Source organism: Periophthalmus magnuspinnatus, chromosome 16 (genome assembly GCF_009829125.3).
Source record: "Periophthalmus magnuspinnatus isolate fPerMag1 chromosome 16, fPerMag1.2.pri, whole genome shotgun sequence".
In the NCBI taxonomy this organism is placed as follows: domain Eukaryota; kingdom Metazoa; phylum Chordata; class Actinopteri; order Gobiiformes; family Gobiidae; genus Periophthalmus; species Periophthalmus magnuspinnatus.
Window position 1 is genome coordinate 3,604,731 of NC_047141.1, and position 9,029 is coordinate 3,613,759.

Genomic DNA, 9,029 nt, shown 5'->3' on the forward strand with positions numbered 1-9,029 from the left:
TCTAATTAAACAGTACAGTAATTATAGCATAGTAAAATTTGCAACAAGGGCTGTTATTTTGAATTAAAGTGGTTGAATATTATATGTGTTCAAAAATCAATGTTAATACAATCTTAACCATTAGTTCCCCAAGTACCAAAAGACATTATAATTAAGACGAATAAAGGTATATCTTTAAGCATGAAAAATCCATTATTTTTAGGTCAATGTTAAAATTGGGTATTGAAAAGACACATGCAGCTCATTTTAAAATGGTATTTTCCTCATTTTTGTTTACAATAATATTCCAGTTTGGCAGTAAGAAGAAAAAGGGCCTAGAATTATGCAGGACAATTATATTTGATGACGTAAAGGCACACGGTTTTCAAGGTAACTTCTATGGTATATTCATTGCTAAAACATAACTTACTTAGATCACCATGTTACCTTTTGTTGTTTTGTAAAAATGCTATATCAGCCAAAATCAACATATCATGTTTAATCATTTTTACAGTCCTTTGTCCCTTTGTTCCCCACGCCAAGTCTCTCCTCCTTTAAAGCGCAATTACATTACAATCTGCATGCATTCCACTAATGAAACTACTGCTTATTGCATCAGGTTTGTCTTGTTTTGTGTCTTGTTTCATTGTCGTGTGGGAGTATGGTTACATGGCCTGACCATTGGGTGGGATCATACTTCGAAATCGTGTCCAGGTGAGATCACAAAATGAATGAAACATGCACGGATGACACCTAAAACCTCATGTTTTTGATGAGGGAATGCTATAACATGGTAGAAAGCTTCATAAAGTAGATTTTGCTTAATACCCTTCTTTAAACAATGTATTAAATCATGTAAGAGACTATAATAAATTGCTGAAATTTGAACATTCGTAACAACATTCCTATGAGTAAAAACGTCCAGTGTTGATTCAAAAGAACTGGTGGAAAACAAAAAAATATTGTGCACACAACTTAGTTTCCAGGAATTATTTCAGCATAAACTGACAACAACAACATCTTGCAAGAAGGAAGGAAGGTTTTCAAAATAAAACCCTGGCATTATATATATGTTTATGTAGAGGAAGTTACAAACATGTCAAAGTAAAAAAGGCATAGTCTACATCCCACATTTTTGTTGGGCTTAATACGTTCAGTCTACCAGCATCTTCCACCAACACCGTTCCAGGAGTTTGGTATAATTTCGTCCTGTGTGGTGAAATGCCATTCCCTTACAGGATAATACTCGCCTGTGCTGTCCACTGGCTGGTCTGCTTGGTCAAATGTGACTGAAGAGGTCTTTAAGAGTTATTTTAAAATGAGTGTGGCCTCAGACCCATCCTTCTTCTTCAGGTAAAGTCCATACGTGAGGTGGTCCTCTCTCCGTAAGAAGGCGTAGAAGTAGTCTGACACCAGGAGAATCTACAAAATGAATAATATAAATAGACAATATTTTATATTACAGTGAATACAGGGGTCACAATGTCTGCCAAAAGACCGCCATGAGATAAAAATCTCATTAAAACATTGTAAATGCTTTCAGTGATAAGAAACCAAGGCACCCCGAGGAAACCTATGCAGGGACAGGGAGACCATGCCCCCCACCCACCGTCTGGGAATGAGAACTTCTGCTCTGAGGCAAGAGCACCAATCGCTGTACCAGGTGTATGAAATAAAACTGATCAATCCAATTAAAAAATATATACATTTTTACATTAGTTTTGGTGTATAGAATACTGTGCAATTCTTGGGTCGAAATGATCATATTGAAACAATCCAAGGATTGAATGTACTTCACCCTCAACAGAATGAATACTAACACAAATATTATTGACAGCTAAAAAAAACAAAACAAAAAAACCAAAAAAAACATGCAAACATACTTTGACTACTTCTAATTTGCGCTAAACTCAGAATCCACAGAAACATAAGCTAAAACATCTGTGGGTCTGAAGTCAGAATATATGTCCACAAAAACACACAGTGGATCAAGTCCTGCTCAGAGCGGAGCACTGGTATTTGCCTTAAGCAGCCTCACTTCTGTCAGTCCAGCCCAAGGCAGTTGTGGCTACAGAAGCAGCTTACTACCATGCAGTACACTTTCAATATCTTGAAAGGTGATTTACATTCTGATTTACTTATGCTTCACCTGAGCCACATTGAACAGTAGTGTAATGGCGTAGTAAAAGTTGGAGTTGGCACTGCCAGAGTAGATCCACAGATGCCACAGCACAGGGAACAGAGCAGAGCAGGCGATCAGCACACATGTGACCAGGAAGATGTTTCTCAGGACTGAGGAGAGACAGAGTACATTTGATTACAAAGCACAATAATTCAGAATCAATGTTTCCATCTCAAACAGTTTAAATATTATTCTGATGCTCTTTGGAATATTCAATATAAAAGAAAAATGTGAAAACAGGTCAAAATAATCAATAAATAAATTAGCAGTATCAAATCGCTTCCCTTAAATGGAGGTTTCAAATTGTAGAATGTGAATTTGGAGGGCAGAATACAATGTTGTAGTGTTGACTAGAGGGGGTATTCTACTTCTACAGGGTATTACCAGTAACGCATAACATATTTGGATCACCATGTTCCCTTTTATTGTTTTGAAAATGCTGTATTTACCAAAAAGGTTTCTTTTGTTTCACTTTTGTTTTTGGTCTCTGTGCCAAGTCCCTCTTTAGAGCGCTTTCATAAAACAATCAGTGTGCATCCCGCTAATAAAACTACTGCACATCACTTCAGGTTTGTCAAGTTGTTATGTACAGTATTCTATCATGCGTGGATGATGTAGACTTTTGGCCTAATGGAATCTCACAGCTAACTGTAAAGAAGTTTCATTAGGAGGCTCAGAAGAGATTGGTAAATTACTGAAAAGCTTCTTAAGATATGTGCTTTTGATGAGGGAACAATATTATCAATATTATTACATAGTTAAAAGATATATATATATATATATATATATATATATATATATATATATATACTACATAATTCCCCCTCTTTAACACAGTAATGAGCTTAGGATCTCTATTATTTTACTTTAATATTTTGTCTTTCCAGAACTCCCTACAACCGCCTCCATCTAAAGGTGAACGTGTGTGATTAATGAATAAACAGCGAGTTATTTTAAGCCCTCACATCTGTGTAGGTGGCTCCAGAGTGGGAGGAGGGACAGGTACAGAGCTATGCCTCCCACTGTGGGGTAAGATTTAAAGATGGACATCACGGCCAACTGCATGAACATCAGGAACACTGGGTGCTCCCTGATAAAAACAAACAGATTTCAAATTAGCCAATACAACAGTGAGTAAAAACTATAAAACAGTAATAAGAAATCATAATCACTCGTGATTACAACGACAGTAGCTCAGTTGGTAGAGTGTTTGTCCACTGATCTGAAGGTTGGTGCTCTCGACATAAACATCACTGGTTGAGCGGTCAGATCCACTGATCTGGTTGGCGGTGTGATTCTAGCTCACAGAGGGCAAGACACTTAACCCACCTTGCCCTCAGTGTCTGCGTACAGTGTGAATGGGTGAGTGGTAAAGAGTGGTTGTAAAGCGCTTTGAGTGCCTTGAAGGTGGAAAAGCACTATAGAAAAATGTGACCATTTACCATATGATATGGCAATACTAATTAATGCTGCCATATATTTTTTGTGAAATATACCAAAAATAGTCACAGTGACGTAATGACCACGATATTAATGCATCATATTAAGAGAGAAATTTTATTTTTTGTGAGCAAAAGATGAAAATGTTAAAACTGAAACAATAACATAAGTGCAAAGATAAATTAAATACTTATGATATAATCAGCATCAATGGTATAACAAGTATTCTGACATATCTATACAAAGACATTGGATCCTATGGTAGAACAACTATCCCATAGCTGCAAAGTTTCCCTTGAGAAAGACACTTTACCCACTTTAACCACTTCAGCCAGCATTTTCCAACAACACTTTCCACTAGAGATGCTGGGCAACAGTAGCTCAGTTGGTAGAGTGTTTGTCCACCAATTGTTTGTCCACCGATCCACCGATCCAAAGTTTGGTGGTTCAAATTCCGCTCTCAACATAAACGTCATTGGTTGAGTAGGTTGGCGGTGCGATTCTAGATGAATGCTGTTGTTGTGTCCTTGGGCAAGACACTTAACCCACGTGTACGCTTGTGTGTGAATGGGTGAGTGGTTCCTTGTTGTAAAGTGCTTCGAGTGCCTTGAAAAGCGCTATAGAAAAATGTGACCATTTACCATTAAACCAGCACTAAACAGGAATTGGCTCAAAAGAGCTCAAAACACTTTATCCATTGCATACTGCCATCTGGTGGTCAACATGAAGTTGTTCTCCATCAACACACCTTCAGCAGACAGATTCTTATCATTTCACTCAAACTATTCAATTCAATTCATTTATTTTTGTAACGCCCAAAATCACAACAACAACAACAACAACAACAACAACAACAACAACAACAACAGCAATCACAACAAACTATCTTCACTAAGCTGATGAACTTGTGGTTCTTCTACAAATGACAAACTTTTGCCACTTGTAGAAAAAGAACCACAACTTTTACTTAAGAGTACAGTTACACTGTTATATAATACATAATAAGTAGGAGTAAAAGTCTTAAAAACTGCTGACATTTATATATTAGCATTTGTCCTGAAGTGATTCTGTCAGTTGTCATACTGTTGAGGGTGAAGTACATGACTTACTTGAGTTTGATTTGAGAGAGGAATGGTGTAGAAGAAGACATTGATTTGAAAATCACAGTTGAAGAACAGCCTGAAGTGTTCGAACATCTCAGTGAAAAAATACCAGAAGAGGCCGATGTTTGGAGTCAGGTCTGGAACAGACCAACTGTGGAGGAGAGAGAAGAAATGAATGCAAGAATAAAATCAAATAATGGCCTTATCTGAGTGCAATTCTTATATTTTTTACATCAAGTAGCACATATTTGGAAAATATTGACTTTCAAAGAACTAAACAGAGAACAAAATAATAGCTGTTCATTGCCATATGTTTTTATTCATGACATAAATCAGGACATGATCTTCCAGTGAACTGCTCAGGTATCAGTGTTTCCTACTGTTTTCTGTAAACATTTAGAAAGCAATGCAGCATAATTCTCTATATAGTCTTCTTGCTGAGTCAATTTGATACTAAAAACATTCAAAATGTGTGGAATTGAATGTAACAAAAATCATGTAGAAAAAACTCAGTAAACTTACATGAATCCATAGACAGATGGTATGTAGTCCCAGGAGCCCAGCAGAAAGAAGGAGAGGCAGATGATAACGAACAGACTGCCCAGGTAAATGAGAGGTACTGAACCATGAACCACCAAAAACTGGCCCAGCGGTAGTTCACTGGAATGTACAGCCGCTGGGGAGGGACAGGATGGAGTTCCAGATGATTAGGGAGGTCAATCTCAAATGTTAGTGTGAAAAATTGATTAAATAGCAATTGTTGATTTAGAGATGGGCAAAATTAGAATATCAAGTATATCATATTTTATTAAAAGAAAACATTTAAAACGCAGGACAAAGAACGCACTTGCAATTTAATATTTCAAGTAATGGTATAAAGTGCTATTTCTGCACTTTTGTTATAAATTTTATATCACATAGAGCTCAACCGTGACCACCCATCCCCTGGTTCCAGAAATGAATTTCCCATTCATTTTTTCCATAGACTAAAAAAAATATATATATATATTAGAAGTTTGAAAGCTTGCTCAGGGATACTCAGCTCTGTGGTGACTAATGGCCACAAGAACTGTCACTTTATTTAAAATCTGTTTCTGAAATTTTATAAACTGCAAAGTTATTAAAGCATTTCGCAGAATCTTGTGTTTTAAATGTGCTTTTTGAAGGTAAAACTACCGCATTATGGATATTAGTTACCACGTAGCTGGTTAGCCTTCGCGATGACTTTGAACTCTTAATATTTGAATTTTTTCCAAAATTCACCTTGAAAAATGAAAGGAAAATTTACTTCCAGAAATGGCACAGACTTGTTGAGCTCCATTAGTTTAGCACATTTTGGAGTTTATCTGATATTTATTTTCTTAGCTGATATGTTTTTTTCTTGCAATATCTATATCAATATGTTAAAATCTAAAGCAAGTCCCAAGTCAGGGGCTTTTTCCAACAAGTGAAAAAAAAATAAAAATCCCCAATATCCTGATAATGACACATTATATTACATTGCTACACTAGCTTATCAAAGCAGGGCAGATAAGAGTCTTGCCCAAAGACACAATGGCAATAAACATATACATGCAATAATTGTGTTAAATAATTTAATAATTTACAATAAATTAACCATTGCTGAACAAATTGGTTCAATATTAGTCCTTATAATTATAATATAATATTATCATATAGTTAATACATTTTGTGCTTATAAAACATAGAGGAGCCTACCTGCATTATGTAGAGCATGGCTGGAGCACAGAGAGTGATGGGGTAGATGGACTGATACGTGGCCAGGGCCAGAAATATGGCACTCAACATGGTATTTTCTGTTCAACAAAAAGAATTTCATTTTGAATTAGACTGGGAGTGTTTAATTTAAATATTTGTGTATAAGATGAGCACATACCGGTACTTTTAATAGTGCAGAGGAAGAAAAGGCCCAGGACGGCATTGTTGAGTCCACATGTGGATTTGGCAACACAGGACAAAATGGTGAAAGGGTTCAACATGTAACTGCAAACAGACAATGACAAAGAAATCAGGAAATATTTTCTTTTTTAATAATGATAGAAAGATTGTGGTGATTCATTAAGACTCTACTTACACCATGGCGACCTTGAGAGGGATATAATACATTTGCGTGGGGCTCCGGACCAGCTCTAGACAGTCCATGGGATAACAGTCTGCCTCCAGCTCAAATCTTTGCTTTTTCAACTAAAGAGAGGATATCTTTCTATTAGTAATAAAACATTACCACATTAATGAGAATGTAAGTTAATGTGTTTGGCTTGGAAATATCATGTGTTGAAAAGACTTTAAACGAAAGGAAGCAATGCAGTAGCAACTATAAAGGTTTCTTCACAAACTGTCACTTAACATCGTTTTGATAGCTGTTCTACTGAGGTGATGAGATTATATTTTCTAACAGTAGATATATTTGCTGTATCATTGTCATAATTTGGACATTTTAAATCGCAATACTGATCTAAAATAATTTAATAAAAGAAACAAGTCCGCTGTCTTCCATGTTAGAAACCTGGGGCCAGATATCGCCATAAACGTCATCACAACAAAAAAGTTACTATGTGACGCTGCGGAATCCTACACCTATCGATTAAGAAAATACAATTTTATAACAAAGTAAACGCAGGGCAATGGCTGTGTACCAGATTGGAGCAATGACATCTTGAATACAAGGGTATAAAAATGACTCAAGCATGCATGACTCATGCTAAATACTCGTTTGAGAGTGTCAATGAGAAGATAAACAACTATAATATGGTTAAAAGCCCTGAAAATAATAGGGCACATTATTTGTATTGTTATTGGCCTTTTGACCAAGTCTAGGAATGATTTATGGACTTAAAAACTATGCTATTAAAATGTAGGCTATCTCTTTTTTCCTTCAAATGAGGAAGACCTAAATTCAACACTCATTCCACCCCCTAAAAAGTTATATTTCGCCTAATTCCCTCCTTCTCTGTGCCACTATCATCCCACACTGCCTAGGGACCACAGCAGAGGACACCAACTCATGAAAAGGACCCAGACACCTGTGCGCAAAGAGCAGCCCAGATGATGTCTTTTGCTCAGCATTGAGTATCAAATCTATTCCTTAGTATCAAAATAGATTTTTAAATTTCAGTATCAGCACTACAGCATATGATTTTCTGCTGCACTTTACCTGTACCTGGTTTCGCCAGTGGCTCATTTTTGACTGTGAAAAGATGAAGTGACAGTAGTGAATATAAATAGTGTACTAAACGTTGTAATCATAACAGTGCATTATAATACATAATTAGACCTGTCACAATATTCGTTATATCGACTTTTGGGAGTCAATATTTACTGTGGGTACTCTTTCTTTGTAGTAGCACATAACATAACACATGACATATTTAGACTCCCATGTTACGTTTTATTGTTTTGAAAAAGATATATTTGATGAACACAAAGTATTAACTTGAGTCTCTTCTTGCTTGGCCCAATTCATATTTCTTGTTTGTATTTGATTTTTTTTTATGTAGTTGTTCACATTACAACAAAAATGAGACTGATATCTAACCTCGAAGTGACCCACATGCAGACACCAGAACACAACATCACATGCAGCACGTTGTGTTTGCGGAAGTAAAAATGGCCTCTATTCGACTTAAGCCTGGTGCATTTGTGACTATTTCAAGTTCTTTCAAGTGATTTCACAAAGAAGGAAGAAGCTAAAGATTTTGTGATATGAGACAGATTTTTTAATAACTTTCGGATGAGCAGGAGAACATTTGCCTACATACGTGATTGGAAACATTTATTTATGATGTGTATGTCGCATGAGCATTCGGACTGCAGTCATATGAAATACATACTGGATTTATGACACATAAACTTAAACCAAAGTAAAACTGAGATTGTGGTTTTTGGTCAAACCGAGCTACTCGCTGGACATGACAGTGTGATTGGGTCACTGTCCTCCTTCTGTCGTCCTTCAGTGAGGAATCTAGGAGTGATCGTGGACTCCATGTTCAAACTCGACAAACATATCAGCTCGGTTATAAGAACTAGCTTTTTTCAGCTCCGGACTCTGGCTAAACTTAAGCCCTACTTGCCTCTGGCTGATTTTGAAAAAGCCATACATGCTTTTATCACATCACGCCTGGATTATTGCAACTCTTTGTATGTAGGTCTGGACCAGGGCTCTATACAGCGTCTGCAGACTGTTCAGAATGCTGCAGCTCGGCTTCTGACTAAAACAAAGAGACGGGAGCACATTACGCCTGTTCTGTGCACTTTACATTGGCTCCCTATTGCTTTTCGGGTAAAATTCAAAGTGTTATTGATTG

At 36.6% G+C, this 9,029-nt stretch overlaps 1 pseudogene; it reads right to left on the minus strand.

The window, feature by feature from the left end:
• Window positions 1-1,287: 1,287 nt before the first annotated feature.
• LOC117383496 (phosphatidylinositol glycan anchor biosynthesis class U protein-like) lies at window positions 1,288-8,709 on the minus strand (annotated as a pseudogene).
• Between the last annotated feature and the right edge of the window lie 320 nt (window positions 8,710-9,029).